The sequence below is a fragment of the Podarcis pityusensis genome (assembly GCF_964106645.2).
Source record: "Podarcis pityusensis genome assembly, chromosome: 10".
Lineage (NCBI taxonomy): Eukaryota > Metazoa > Chordata > Lepidosauria > Squamata > Lacertidae > Podarcis > Podarcis pityusensis.
Genome location: NC_138035.1, coordinates 21,755,610 through 21,772,022, shown reverse-complemented (window position 1 = coordinate 21,772,022; position 16,413 = coordinate 21,755,610). Strand labels below are relative to the sequence as shown.

Here is a 16,413-nt window from a genome sequence, read left to right as displayed (position 1 = left end):
ATGTTAGCCACTTTGAGACTCCTTCGGGTAGTGATAAAGCGGGATATCAAATCCAAACTCCTCCTCCTCCTCCTCTTCTTCCATCCCTTTGATCCCTTAAGATATCACAGTGACCTGCTTGCAAATTAAGCTCTCATCTAGAAGTGCCCTGTGTTGCTCATTAACTCAGGTGGATGCTTGAGTGATGCATATCCAGCGATGAAAGTATTGTTTCAGAAGATGACATTTTGCCAGCAGGGTGTGTCAGGCTTTGTATCAGCATCCTTGGTCTGCTGCTGGGCCCAGTTCCCATCCAGGATCTACTGTTGATGCCTACTGTAACCTTGGATAGCTCTGTGGTATGCCTAGGACACAGCCCTTCCCCTCCTAAGGAGCTATTGCAGGGGCCTAAAGAGTTTCCCATATGAAGTATGGGAAAGAAATAAAATATTATTGGAAAAGAAAACACCATGGTGGATTTCACCCACTGAGGTATTGACGGTTAAAAAATTAAATATAGAGGGAAGGTGGGTTACTGTCAGGGAACTGCCATCAGTGCCGGAGGGAGAGAGCAAGATCCAGAGGGATTCCAGAGAGCGTCCCGGGATTGGGAGAGGCAGCCCATCTTCTGGGGAAGAGAATCAGCATAGCACCAGTGGAGAAGGGGGGCAGATGGGGGAAGCGGCGAGGCGGTCCCATGACTCCTTGTCGGGGACCAGCGGGGAGAGTAGGGGTCCTCCGCTGCCTATGCCCTCCTTGCGCAGAAGGCTTTCGCGCAGAAAGAGTAGGAGGAGACTAGGCGTCAAAGAGCTTCTTTGCTGGAAGAAGTTTAAGAAACGCCCACTGACGGATTCTGCCAGCGATTGAGACAGCCACGGGTGAGGGGCTGTCCGGACAGAAAAGGTTCACTCAGGCAACCCAGCCAGGTGTTTGCACCGGCTTACGCACGAGCAACCCCTAGAACCATTACAGCTACATATGAAGAGATTTTGATGGAAACCAAGCAAGGTCGAAAACTTAAGCTGTATGATCAAACTGAAGGTTTATTTACAGGTCAGTTGCAATATCAAGTGAATGATATATTTAATGTAGATAAGAGGAAGGTTGGTTTTGAAAATAAAAAATCAAGATTCCAAATCGAGCTGTTGGAAGGTAGAAGTAAATTATTATACACGATGTACAATTTGTTGTTAGAATGCTTTACTAAAGATAAGGAAGTAGAAGAAGTTATGATAAAATAGGCACTAGATTTTGGGTATAACATTGAATTTGATTCAGGGATAAGATTGTGGAATGAAAATTTAAAATTTACAGCTGGTATGGCATTAAAAGAAAATGTAATGAAGATGATGTACAGATGGTATTTGACACCAGTTAGCTAAATGTATAGAATCAGAGATAAAACATGCTGGAAATGTAAAGAATCAGACAGTAACTTTTATCATATGTGGTGCACCTGTGACAAGGTAAAAACATTATGGGAATTGATCTATAATGAACTAAAAAAGATGTTGAGATACACCTTCCCCAAAAAACCGGAAGCATTTTTGCTAGGTTTGATGGGAGAGGAAATTGCAAAGATAGATCAAAGATTGTTTATGTATACCACAGTTGCAGCGAGAACTTTATTGGCCCCAAAGTGGAAGTTACAGGAGGTGCCTACCATTGCTGAGTGGCAGGTGAAGATGATGGACTTTGCAGAACTGGCCAGACTGACTTGCAGGACTTGAGACCAGGATGATCAGAAATTCCAAGGGGACTGGAGTAAATTTATTGCATATTTGAATAAGAACTGTAAAAACTTGAAAACACTAGCAGGAATGAAATAAATCCTACAGTATGGACAATAGGTTAAAGATGTAAATTGTGCGATTGGATTAGAAATGGAAAACCTGCTCAAGGGAAGGAGGGAAGTCGTATGCTCAGCAGAGCAGAGAGGTTTTGTGTTTGATATTGTAATGTTGCAACGTTGAAAATGTTGTTTAAGGAGGAAAATAATAAAAAATATATTGAAAGGTGGGGGGACGGGTTTGGTCTAGGGAGATTGGGAGGGAGATTGGAGGAGATGTAACAGATCCAGAAATAAAAGAGACTGGAACCTACAGTGAGAAAGAAGGGAAGAGAAAGAACCACCCAGAAAGGATAGTAGAGCAGGGGTAGTCAGCGTGGTGCCCTCCAGATATTGTTGGAACACAATGGCTATTGGCCAGACTGGCTGGGGCTGATGGGAATTGCAGTCCAGTAACATCTTGAGGGCACCTGAAGTAGGAGGTTGCACAGGGTTCTGCATCACAGGGGGAACCAACAGCCAAAGGTCAGGATTCCCTTGTTAGACCTTCCTGCCTTGCATGGATGGCAGGGGAAAGAGCCAATGGGGATGTAAGGGTGGGGCCAGTGGATGGGGCTCCACTCTTTCACCTATGCAGCCAATCAAAAGAGGGGAAGAGGGGAGCACCATTCAGTAGGCCCGCCCCCACAACCCCATTGGATTTGCCCCCTGCCACCCATGCAAGGGGAAGAAGGTCATGTTATTCACATGAGGGAATATCGTCCAAGTAGGACTTTTGTCATGTCTTGCCACATTTCATCTCAGAGTTGGCTACTGTCCTAGACAAGGAGACAAGAGCAGATTATTTGCTGATTTAGACCATTTATCTTGCTGGTGGAGTTTGAAAGATTGCTTCCCTGTGTTGAATTTGCATCCCTAGTTCTGGAAAGCAGACTTACAGATGGAGTTTATTTGTTTTACTTACTTATTTTTAGCTTTATAAAACTGCAGCTCTGCCCTGTAAGGTCGCTCAAGGTGCCTGGGAGTACAGCAATATAGAACAAATGCATTAAAAAGAAACTTTGCCGTGAGATGAAACACAGCCATAATAAAATCCGCCTCATAATAATAGCACCAGCAGAAGCCAGATGAAATCTGCCAGTATCCATTAACCTCCTCTAAATGTTAATTCCCAGTGGTCAGATATACAGGAAGTGGGTGATGAAAATAGGAAGAGCATTTGACTCTGGAACATTTCAATATTGTTTTAGGTTTATGGTGGGACTCTTCTAATTCCTGGGCGCAAGACATTGAATTGAGCATGTTAAAAAGACAAGCCAGGAACCAGACCGGGGATGGCTGTTAAGATGGGTCCTTAACTGGGACAAAGGGACTGTCTGTGCGCCAGAGGGCAAATGGGAAGGGGCCCTCTCTCAACTCAGAATTAGTTAGAAAAACAAAAGCCTCTGGAGTAGAATTTTAGAGGTTTCCTGGGATGAGAGCTGGGGGGAAACAGGGCAGTGTTCAAAATGCTGTCAGCTGCAGAGCGTCAGAGAAGCAAGTTGGATTTCTGATTGGATCCAATACTGCGGCTTTGAGAGGAACAAGACCTTTTTAGGGAGTGAATGTTGTGAGTCCCTCCACAGTAGGCTCAGGTTGTATAAACAGTGTTACCTTGGTTCTTGAACTCAACCCTTTCTGGAAGTCCGTTCGACTTCCAAAACATTTGAAAACCAAGCCGTGGCTTCTGATTGGCTATTTGGCCCTGGAAACAATGCCAACAGCCGAAACGGGTATTCAGCTTCCGAAAGACGTTTGCAAAACAGAACACTTACTTTTGGGTTTGCGGCATTCGGGAGCTGATTTGTTCGTCAACTAAGCTGTACGGGAACCAAGGTTTCACTGTATGAGTAAATAAACCATATATCCTAAGGGCACCACTGTCTTTGCTATGCCTAATTTCCAGGCCTGGGACCCATGGAATTGTGGAAGTTGGGGTGGCATGTAACAATATGTTCTTCTGTGGTTGAAATTTTATCAACATTTCCATGGAAGTAAGCTCCATTGACCATAATGGAGCTTCCTTCCAAGTAAACATTAGGTCCAAAAAGAGGAAATAAATCACCCAAAAAAGAAACTAATTAAAATCCCTTTGCTCTAGTGGGAGGAGGATTTAATTTGAGTAAGCCTGCCTTTGTTAAGCTTAACCTCATAAGAATACTCCATGTCTCTAAGGCTCAGAGTGCTTTTATCATGTGCGGAGTGGCTTTCCCTCTCTACTGCCTAACATAGCTGTGCTCTCTTATCTAGACTAAAGAGAAATGGCTTCCATATTTCTGTTATTGGAAGCAATAGTATGAATAAAAGCTGTCCAGTCCAAAAATATGATTCAAAAGCTTTACCAACAGAACTTGTTTCAAAACAGACACTTAGAACAACAGTGTTAAATCCAAATAGTTGCATAATATTATGTGCTTATCCAAGCACAGGTACTGTATCTTAGAAATAGAAGATAGCTTTACCTGGAACTGAAATCAAAGCTCTGTCTCTCTCACAGCCTCCATTAGAAGCCTGAGGCTCTGTTCCTGGAGAGAATCATTTGCACATCTTTTCTTCTCCACTGCTTCAGAGAGAAAACAAAGACCAACTCACACAAAACGAAGATTCGCAACTGAATATCCCACATGATATAAGCTAAATATGTCATGAGAGAGCAGCAGAGATACATTATTGGTTAATTATAAACTTCTTAGGTACTCTGCTGCTCCTGCTTAGTTTCAATGGAATTTTCCAATGTTAAACCTTTAGCCATACACATACAGAGGTTTTTTTTCCCATTCCAATACACAAATAAACAAGTATACTTAACATTCCAGACCAGAGTCATGCCTGGCAGGCAGGTTTGATGTTTCTTTGAAAATTAACCACTGCTTTGGAACCTACACAAAGTTGCTCCCCCCCCCCCGAATAAATAAATAAATCCTCAGCATTCCTAATTGTCAGGACTGACCCAAGACATTTTGCTGCAGGTGGAACTTCCCTTCCCCCTATACCTCGGTTTAAGAAAAGTGCATACAGTGGTATCTCGGTTTAAGAACAGCCCTGTTCACGAATGATTTGGTTCACGAACTCTGCAAAACCGGAAGTAGTGTCCCAGTTTGTGAACTTTACCTCGGTCTAAGAACAGCATCCGAACAGTGGAAGGGCACCAGCAGTGGGAGGCCTCATTAGGGAAAGCGTGCCTCGGTTTAAGAATGGTTTCGGTTTAAGAACGGACTTCCAGAACAGATTAAGTTCATAAACCGAGGTACCACTGTAGTGTTCAAGGCCAGCCAAGTGACTGTGATTCAGCCCAGACATGGAGGTCCAGCTCCAAGGGCCTTCTGGTGGTTCCCTTACGGTGAGAAGTGAGACTACAGCGAACCAGGCAGAGGGCCTTCTTGGTAGTGGCACCCACCCTGCGGAACGCCCTCCCTTCAGATGTCAAGGAGATAAGGAACTGTGCAACCTTTAGAAGACATCTGAAGGCAGCTTTTAATGTTTTATGATGTTTTTGTATATGCTGGAGGCTGGGACAGCCCATTCAGATGGGCAGGGTACACATTATTATTATTATTATTATTATTATTATTATTATTAGTGCTGGACATGAGGCAGAAAATCCCACAAGTGCGTCTCCCCAACAGTAAAAATATAATAAACAATCATAATATAATATACCATTTTCTGCCCTTTCGTAACATCCCAAATCAGCTGCTTGAGGTTGCAACCTCACCCTGTCAAATGGCAGGGCCGGCTCTGCTAATTGTCCGGCTGTTCTGCCAATGGAAGAAGGCGTGGAAACCCTTTCAGAAACACAGGGGGGGCACTCACACATTACAAAAAAAGAGTGCATCACACAAAAGAGGAAAAAAGAGGCAGCTGATCTGCATAAAATGTGCATACTTTCACTTAAATGTCTGTTAAAGTATATACATGTTGGCAAAGTAGAAGAATTTAGAAAGAAGCCAGACCCTGGGAAGTTTCTTTTTTCCACTCTCAAGCAGGTTCTTGCAATCTTGTCTTTCCGCTTGCATTCTAAAGGGATGCTAATCTCCGTCAAGGTAAAAGGGGTGGCAGTGGACATCAGTCACACAGAAGCGCATGAGCTTTATCATTCTGAAATCTGTGGTTATTACACTAACTGCATAAACGCTGCAGCCAAATGGAGACTCATCAGAGATAAGGGAAACAAAACCTGCATAACAACGAAAGGCAGTCAAACATCCTTCTTCTTCTTGGGCAAGGACCAACTAGATTTCTGTGTACAGCTCCCCAGAAAACGGTTTCCATGCAAAGTTTCTCCTTCTTCCCACTTATACCTGAAATAGAATTAGAAATGACAGGGAGACTTTGCTTCCCAGCTTGTATTGTTTTATATTATTTGTGGGGAGCGTGTTGTCTTAGCACTTTCAGGGATAGGGTTTTATTTCTTTGTTGAGCATATGGGTACATTGGTTTTAAATCCCTGAGGAACACCTGATTCCGACCATGCAGAAAGAGACAGGCCTCCTGTGGGCGAAGGATTTAAAAATGTGCTCCGTGATTGTGAGTATGCTTAGAAAGATGGAGCTGTGAGTGGATGGGAAGCAGGGAGAAAGGGGAATGTCTAAGCATGTATGGGACAGGCATGTTCCACCATACTCTGCCCCTTGGTATGGATGAAATATGGTGGGTGTAAATGCAACTAAAATTGCTACATTACAAACGATGCTTTGTGCAGTGTGGGCATGGCAGCACCCTCTCACAAAAGTGGAGAGAGAACAACAAGAAAGTCGTAGGAGTCTTCCATGCTGAAGTCATTCTCAAACCTGGTTAGAAACCCACTGCCGGATTTACGTATAAGCTAAACGAGCTATAGCTTAGGGCCCCACTCTTTTGGGGGGCCCCCAAAAAATTAAAGGAAAAAAGTGTTTGCGTTATTAAGTTTGTTATGAATAAAAAATCATTTTAAGTTAGAGCTTAATAATTATTTCACTAGTAATATACTTCTTAATTGTATTTCACTATTAATATACTTCTTAATTGTATTTCACTATTAATATACTTCTTCTTAATTGTATTTCAGTTCAACAATTACTTTGATAAAATACATATTTTGCTATGTGCAAATGGCTTTAGATACCTATTAGGTCCATAAAGGCAAAGGTAAAAAGGTAAAGGACCCCTGGATGGTTAAGTCCAGTCAAAGGCAACTATGGGGTTGCAGTGCTTATCTTGCTTTCAGGCTGAGGGAGCCGGTGTTTGTCCACAGACAGCTTTGCAAGTCATGTGGCCAGGATGACCAAACCGCTTCTGGCACAACGGGACACCGTGACGGAAGCCAGAGTGCATGGAAACACTGTTTACCTTCCCGCCACAGTGGTACCTATTTATCTACTTGCACTGGCATGCTTTCAAACTACTAGGTTGGCAGGAGTTGGGACAGAGCAATGGGAGCTCACCCCATCGTGGGGATTCAAACTGCCAACCTTCTGATTGCAAGTCCAAGAGGCTCAGTGGTTTAGACCACAGCGCCACCCGCATCCATAAATTAGGTCCATAAATTAGCATATAGCATATTCAACACACAAAAAAGCGACAATTTGTTGGTGACAAAGGACAGCTGGACATATAAAGGGCCCCATTACCTTCAGTAGCTTAGGGCCTCATCAAACCTAAATCCAGCCCTGTAGAAACCTGATCATCTGATTTGTAAACTCTTCCCTTAAATCCCAGATGGTGGATTAGAGCAAGGCAGTTATACCACTACCAACTCAGGAATAAATATTTTTCAAGAAATTTACTGCAAGGACTTCAGTAGCAAACTGTCATAACAGATTAATAAATGAGCAATTTTACCTTCATCTGCAATTATGAGCAATTAGAGAAATTATCTAAGATGCTTAAGTGAGCCTTCTCATTCTTATTTTTTGAATTCAATTGAATATAATTTTCAAACCTTTATTTAGGGTGAATCAGAATGATTAGAGTACTCAATCACATTTTCAGTCATAGTTTCCAGTAACTTCAAGGATTGATTTCTCCCATAGATCATTGTTCCTTTGTTCATAATGGAATTCAACTTATCTGTGCTTTACTTACTAAACGTTTTGAGTGATGCAAATAGTCCTGAAGGCAAGGCGTTCCTGCTGATTGTTATATTTTTGAATGCAGCATTCTTATGGTTCAGTCCTATACATGCCCACAAGGAAGTAAATTCTATTGAGTTCAGTGGGGCTCACTCCCAGGTAAGTGGGCATACATTTCCAAGGGTATAGGACACTCAGTGGGTATAGGATTGGTACTTGCATAAGATTGCGCTGTGAAAAACCGATCAAGTAGCAAGCTTGAATAAACAAAGGCAATGGCCCTATCTGAACTTCACATTCTCATACCACTTAAACGGTCATGGCTTCCCCCCAAAGAATCCTGGGAACTGTAGTTTGCTAAGGGTGTCAAGAATTGTTAGGAGACCCCTGTTCCCAGGGAACTCTGGGAATTGTAGCTCTGTGGAGGAAAACTCCAGGGAGGTGAAAGGAGGGGTGATGTCTGTCATCCCTACCTTTGTGACAGTAGCCCACTCAGGACAAAGATGAGGTAAGTTCAAATGGATCCTTATGACCATTCCCATGGACTGCAGGAGTGCTTCCTTTAGTTTTTGGGCTCCTCCAACTAAAGCACATTCTGCGAAGATCTGGCTTTCCAATGCAGCTGTGAAAGCACTCAACAAAAGTCATGTTAAGCATGTAATGTTTCTAACAGAGCAAGTGACCAGCTTCCATCCATACTCTCCTGTTAACCTAAGAAAAGTGTGCCATCTCGTGGAGGACAAAGAGCCTCAGCCTTCTGATTTATTCTGTCGCATGCCTCATTTGATCTGCTTGCCCCCAGGTTAACATTTAATTATGTTGCGCAAAATGCATTGAGAATAATTGCAGGTTGCGGGTATCAGTCAACATTAAAATCCTTTCGAGGGAATTTATTTTTATAACCTTGCCTATTAGAAAAATGTACAGAACTCAGCACAGAACTTGACAGCACTGACAGACCTCCTCTAAGCAGCGATAAAGTGTCAAAGTCACACTCCCTTTCCATGTGGATTTGAAGAATATATATTTGGGGATGTAATGCCTAAAGAACAAGGTTTTCAGTAGGATATTTATTTTTAAGAGCACAAAAAAGCTGCCTTTCCCCCAGGCCAGATAGTTGGGCTACCTAGCACAGCGTACAGAGACTGGTGGATGTTGTCTGGGACAAGGAAAGGGCTGAACTACAGCTCTCCCCCATCCATAACTACTGACCACGCTAAGTGAGATGGGTGGGAGTTGGAGTGCAACAACATCTGGAGGATTCTCCATCCCTGATCTAGGGCTTTAATCTCTCTAGCCCTTTCTAGTCTCAGGCCACACCTGGAATCCTGTGTCCAGTTCTGGGCGCCACAATTTAAGAAGGATATACAAGCTGGAACGTGCGTGGAGGAGGGCAACCAAGATGATCAAGGATCATCTGGAAACCAAGTCCTACTAGGAACAGTTGAGGGAGTTGGGTATCTTCAGCCTGGATAAGAGGAGACTGAGAGCAGATACCATGATAGCCATCTTCAAATATCAGGTGGAAGGTGGTAGCAGATGACAGGAATGACCTGTGCCTTAGAGCAGCCTAGGTAGACAAATAATCTGACTTTGTGTATGCTGTGTTCCTATGAATTAGGATTAGAGCTTCACCTGGTATGCCCTAAATGTCACTATCACCTACCCACTGGTAATACTCAGCTATAAAACTCAGAATGTCTCAAGCTCCAGGGTTTGAACTACAGTGAATTTTGACCTGATGACCTGAGGGATTTTAGGCTGGGGACAAAACTGTGTGTGCCTTTACCTGCAGCTCTGGCAAAAGGAGAGAATTGTGTAGAAACCAGGAAATGAGGAAGGGGATTGTTTTGGTTTGGTTTGGTTTGGTTTGGTTTGTGAATGTATTTTGTGTTTATATCTCGTATTTTTATGTTGTGAACTGCTCTGAGACCTATGAGATGAGGGATGGTATAAAAAATTAACTAATAATAATAATAATACAGTGGTACCTTGGGTTACAGACGCTTCAGGTTACAGACGCTTCAGGTTACAGACTCCGCTAACCCAGAAATAGTACCTCAGGTTAAGAACTTTGCTTCAGGATGAGAACAGAAATCGTGCTCTGGCGGCACAGCGGCAGCGGAGACCCCATTAGCTAAAGTGGTACCTCAGGTTAAGAACAGTTTCAGGTTAAGAACGGACCTCCGGAACGAATTAAGTTCTTAACCCGAGGTACTACAATAATACTGCACAGCAAAGTAAAGGTAAGATGATGAACTGGGAATGTTTGGTGTGTGAGGATTTTTATTTTTATTTTACTTGCAAATGTATGATCAGTAGTTGATCTTGGTGTGAGAAAAAAAGGAGGCAGCCTTGTTTTCATTCCCATCAGTTCTCACCAGCCAGCGCCACACTGTAGGAGGCATTCCTCAGAGCACAGCACTGATAATGATGTGCCTTTTCCTGACTATGAGCTATTGTGTACTGTGCGGAAAGGGAGATCAGCGGAGATTGTTTTCTGCAGTAGGTTTCCTGAGGACAAAAAGAGACGCTGTTCCAATTTCTCTCTCCCAAGCCTTCAGCTTGGGAGGGATAGATTTAGGATTTGGAACTTTTTAACAGCTGGAGAAGTTGGGGTGAGACTTCAGTTTTCAACTTGGAAAAACCTAAACCTTTCAATTTATGCTTTCCAAGTACTTAAGCTGTATACACACTAGTGGTTAACCTGACATTCCCGCTGCTGGTTTTTGAGTCGATGTAAACATGATGTTAGCCAAGATCCACACGTATCTCAGAGTTTCTGCATTCTGATGTGGTTCCTCCCCAAAATAGGTTCATTCTGATTTGAAAACTGTCTGCTTTGTCAGTGTGTGGTGAATCCCAGGTGTGTACAAAGGAAATGTTTGCTCCTAAATCTCTGGCATCAGCAGGGTGTGTGTAATCTCATGTCCTGCCTTCCACTTCCTACCTGCACTTTGGGATTATTTCACTTCCTGCGCTCTATTCTCTTGCACTCCTCCCCCCATCCTTGCTGTGAAAGCACCAAAGGACACATAGTCATTCCTTGGTGACACATGCAGTGTGACTGTTTCGATCCTTATTTTCTCCCCCCCCCCCAACATCAGAAGCATGAAGTCTTAGGAGGGATGGGCTTAGACTGAAGTGAGACTGAGCAACAGGAGGAACTCCCCACTCACACTTCATAAACACAAGATGAGCCTGGTGGGTTCTCACAGTGGCCAGCCAGATGCCCCTAGCAAACCCACAAGCAGTATCTGAGCACAAGAGCACTCTCCCCTCTTCTGGTTTCCAGCAACTGGTATTCAGAAGCATCTCAGCCTCCAACTGTTGAGGCAGCCATCATAGCTATAGACCATCAATAGTCCTCTCCCCCATGAAATTGTCTTCTCCTCTTTTAAAGCCATCTAGGTTGACGGCCATCAATGCCTCCTGCATGAGGAAGTTTCATCGTTTAACTATGCGCTGTGTGAAGAAGACAAGGCAAGCATCACAAGAGCACAAGGCAAGGATCTGTGGGGAACCAGGTTTCTTATTCCTAGACTTCATCAAATATATATTAGTGGGTATCACAAACCAAAGGCATTGCTACCTGTCCACCTGGCAATCAGGAAGACGGCACTTCCAGGTGATGTACATACTATGCCCTTGCAAAATGTGGTTCTTTTTTGGGGGGGTGTTATTGGGTTGGTGTTTTTATTTTGATTATATATTTTGAAATCATTTTTATTTGATTTTACAAATGTAAATTAATTACAGTACCAAATACATATTCATACAATGAGATTTCTCTGAATCTCAAGACCTCCCCATATCCTACTGTCAACATTTCCAACTGCATGTTATTTTATAGTCTACGTTTTATATCTAACTATATTGTCCATAGCATTTGTTACATTACAAGTGAGATTAAAATCTTGCTAATGTTTTCATCTGCTTACAGTGGTCTCTTAAACAAATTATAATGGTTTTATATTTTGATTTTGTTCTGTGAACTGCCCTGAGACCTCCGGGTATAGGGCAGTATATAAAATCTAACAACAGCAGCAGCAGCAGCAGCAGCTCCTGTAGTTTACCCCTCAGTATTACAATTCCAGCAACCCTAAACAAACTGTAGTGCCCAGAATTCTTTGAGGGAAAGACTGTGCCAAAGGTACAGTGTGCACACAGCCCCATACTACTGGTGCCAGCATACCTTCCTTTACCCATTTGTTGTGGATCAAAACAGAAATCCTGCTTACAGCATGAGTGGGCAAAAGGCGACTGGCAAAATCAGCACCAGATGCCACAACTCTCTGCTTTACAGCTTTGCAAGGGGCAAGCATCATATCTAGAATGGCAGCTGAGAATCCAAAACACTGTCTACACAGACGAGCAGAAAAACAAACCCTTTGACACTTTCTTCAACATCTCACAATGTCATCTGGATCTTTGTCTTGGCCATCAGCAGTAACTGGAATGTTCCAAACATTGCCTTTGTCCTGGTCTTCGTAGCTAGCAAAACACTATCTTGTTTTGAATACCTGCTGAACTTAAGTCTAGAGTGTACGCCAGCAGCCTGAATCTTTTTTTATCAAGGTGTTAATTCAAAACAGCTCCCAAATCTGTAACAGCCACTCAGAGGAATGGCGGCCAAGGGATCAAGGCATAACCCCTCAACAAGCCTGAAAAATCATCCCCTAGAATGTTAGGCTAGAGCTGTTTCTCTGTTTCTGAGGTGATAAGTTCTGCACTGTGAGTCATTTTCACATGGGCGCAGGAGGGGCTGGTGCAACATTTGATGCCAATAGCGCATCCTGCATGATGCCATAGTGCTTCACCAGATGCACTCCATACATTCACAACAAACCCTCTGTCTCTTTGCCCTCTCTGGCTAGATTCCCCAACTTTCCCAGCCTTCCAAACCCCTTAGCAACAGTTGCCGTGTGTGCCCAAAACTGCCTCACCCATGACAACTTAACATTTGCTAATCTCCTGCTTTCCTCAGGCTAAACTAGCCTCATGAAATATGTGAAATCCAAAACAGAAACATTAAACAAACATCTCATCGCAAACTCGCATGGATAAACATAGATCATCTGCCACACTTGAATTTCCCACAATGCCCCAGAGCAATGCTAAGACAGGAGCAGGACTGTGAATTTTAAAAAGATGGGTAGATCCAGCTGCCTGGTGCAGCTTGGAGTCCCTGAGCAGGAAAATAAAATAAATATAGGGGGAACAGGGGACAGACACCAGCAGTGGGGGCAGCCTTGTAGCCCTTGGCAGTTGCCTAAGGATTGCAAATGTCGAATCAGTGTCTGATATAATAAAGTCACATGGTTGTCATCTTTTGGAAGTGTGGCAGGGCTCCTATGCCTCTTGATAAATTAGTAACTGCATCACAGGAAGCAGTTTTAACAGGCACAGATTTTTCCCAGCATGACAATGCAGTGATGAGGACAAGCTGCATCTTTTAAATTTCTGCATGCCACCCCACTAGTAGAGTCACAGGTTTACTGTCACAGAAACACACACACAATGATCTCCATATAGAAGAGCTGTAACTGTTCCCTGACTATTTGAATCAGCTATAGAGTCAGCAAGGTATCTTTTTACATTTTTATTTTCTGCTTCCATTCATAAAACAAGCAAAACATATCGAGAAGACTGAAGACTCTTATCCGAATGGGGAGAAGACTTTCTTTGTAAAATGTAGTGACATTTCAGGGGGTGGATGGGAACAGGGCAAGCATTCCTCACCAGCCAAGTAATCCTTAAAACGTCACATCTTACTTGCCAATGTGATGAACTAAATTTAAGCTTGGGTGAATGCTGAGAAACTGAGATTCATACCTCTCTCCTTCTGGATAGCCATGCATAGACCTGCACTCAAACAGAGCAATTCTAAGTAGGATCAGGAAGATCAATGTAGCAGAGGTACTGCCACATCTAGAAGCCTGCCACATCATTTTGGCTGGGGCAAAAACTGTGGTTAGTCTTGCCAAATTGTCCATCTTGCCAAGTTCTCTGTGGGCACAGCAGGGGCATCTTCAGTTGTAGACAGCCCCACCCCCAAATGACAGATGAGTCCTCCTATCATATCCTTACCCCCCCTCCATCAGGCAACATCAGAGCATCAGGATTAGTCTCCAGAACACATTTTTGCAATATCATCTTGAATTTACCAATGAGCAAGCCTTATTGCAAGCTGAGATGCTGCTCCAGCTTTCTTACCCGTTTCATTTATGAAAGGAAGAGCCCACCCCAGGTAACCCTTTGAATATTGTGAAGAAACTAGAAAATCGCTACTCCTTCCATACGACAAAAAGGAATAAGGTATGCTATAAATTAACTAATCAGCCCATCGGTAAATAAGCAGATTTATCTAAACTCATTTAAAAAGCTATAAAGAAAATGTTTGATCAGACAGAACAAAAATGATTAGCTTGCTCTTGGATTTGGTGCCGTTGAATTAATTTTACATGAATAATGATAAAAGAAAATAGAAGTTCAAATTGATTTTTGAGATTATGCCAAGAGTGTCAGACTACTGAACATTTTAAAATATGTGAATTACTTTCAAAACGAGTACCAAAGCTACTCAGATCATACCAAATTATTTAAGGGGTTCAAGAAGTGGGCACACAATTGGCATGTTCTCTCATCTGGGTTTTATTATCACAAGGCAAAAGCTACTGTTTTCTACTCTGGAGAAAATTAGTTACGCCTTTCTTATGGCATTAACACAATCCCGTTATGTTCTAGCGAGCTTCAGCCATCTTCTATCATGACAAATGTTTCATTATATAGAAGAATGAAATGTTCATTCTTTATTTTTATTTTTTTATTTTTAAATATATTTTTATTGGGTTTTACATAACAAATTTGAATTCAAACATTACACATCAACATAATCATTTAGGATTCCCTGAGTCCTTTGATTCCCCTCCGCCCTTCCATGGTTATCATTATCAATCTTTTTTTCCAACTGCCTCCCTTATTTCCTCTATTTTTTTAAACAAAGAATCCATTTTTACCATTAGTTCTTTGTATATTACAAGCATTACTCAAATCCTGCCAAAGTTTTTAGTCGTTTACAGTGTTCTCTTAAGTATATTGTAAATTTGTCCCATTCCATCTTAACGTTCTTCTCTTCCTGGTTTCTGATTTTCCCAGTCAATTTCGCCATTTCAGCATGGTCCCTCATCTTCATCAGCCATTAGTCTCTGGTTAGAACTTTATCGTCTTTCCATCTCTGGGCCACTAGTATTTGCGCTGCTGCCGTTGTGTACAAAAATAGTCATTTCTGCTCCTTCAGAATCTCTGCAGCTAAAATACCTAGTAGAAAAGCCTCTGGTTTTTCCCCAAACCCCTTTTTCCAACTCATTGTAAATCATTTCCCACAATGCATTTGTTTTCTTGCACGCCCACCAAATGTGGTAGAATGTAACGTTCATTCTTTATAAGCCCTATTCAATCATTACCTCTCATGCAATTCCAACTGTCAGGGGGTGTCAATCTTTGGTCCTGCCCCTCCATTGTGTTCTCAGAGGCCTGTCTCTGCAGGTCTCCATGTATTCAAGCTGAACTTCTGCAATGGGGATGCTCTACTTGTGTTTGATTTCTGAATAGCTCAGAATCCTACATGGGTTCTTAACTCTGATTCTAGAACCCTGAATTATCAGGCTGGTGTGAGGGTGACCCACTAAGAAAGAGGACTAAGGACTGTGAAGATTTGAGTTTGGCTCATAGTAGCTCATTATTTTCTGAACTGAAGGGCATTTATTGTTTCTTCCCCAATTCCAGATTTTGACACCTTCACTAATTATTACCACACAGGCATTCATTAGGCAGCCCTTCTTTGCTTTATTATCTTGGGAATGAGTTTTGGCACTATTCAGAATTATGAGAAAGTCATAGACCAACTTGCTCCTTCACAAGTTCAAACTTAATTTTTACAGATGTTTCTACTTTTAAATAGATACACGTTAGGAGACTTGGGGACCTATTTATCAGCTGCTCTTATTTTCTTTGGTGTGACTTAACAAGCTTCTAAGTAGTTAAAGGATTGTGACCATATGCTGGTTTGCGACAGAAGTTTGCAAAGCTCATATTTCTTGTTTCTCTTACGATCAAAATATGTGTTAACATCTGGAGATTATGGTATTGTGGCAGACGGGATAAATACTGTAACACAAAAAATGCATGTGAATAGCTGATTTTGCATTTCTCAATTAAGGCTGCATTTTAAACTCTTAGCAACACTTTTTGTATAAATGTTTTAGATCATAATAAAGTTTTGCCTTTCCTGGTGCAGTGATATCTTCTGCTCACTGTAGATTACAATTTTGTCTTGTTTATGTGCTGGCACTAAAACAACTGCAGCTGGTGTGATGCTGATATGCTAACAGCTACCCAAGACAACAGCGATTCCCATAACTTCTGGCTTAAATATTTCAGCTGTTATTTTTCCCAGTTCCAAGAAGTGCAAACTTTAATTGATAATAAACTAATAACAGATCAATCTATTAATAGATTAAGAAGTGACATGATAGAAATGTATAGAATTCTGCA

General features: G+C 42.2%; 1 long non-coding RNA gene across 3 annotated transcripts; it reads right to left on the bottom strand.

The window, feature by feature from the left end:
- Window positions 1–4,130: 4,130 nt before the first annotated feature.
- Window positions 4,131–16,068, bottom strand: LOC308486874. Of its 3 annotated transcripts, none has more exons than XR_013991343.1 (3): window positions 15,324–16,068; window positions 5,761–6,108; window positions 4,131–4,367 (listed from the first exon to the last, which is right to left on the bottom strand). It is a non-coding gene; the product is annotated as an uncharacterized lncRNA (long non-coding RNA). The 3 variants fall into 3 exon arrangements; XR_013991344.1 differs by having other exon boundaries at window positions 5,985–6,108; window positions 15,324–16,049; XR_013991345.1 differs by having other exon boundaries at window positions 4,131–4,370; window positions 5,985–6,108; window positions 15,324–16,048.
- Window positions 16,069–16,413: the final 345 nt, after the last annotated feature.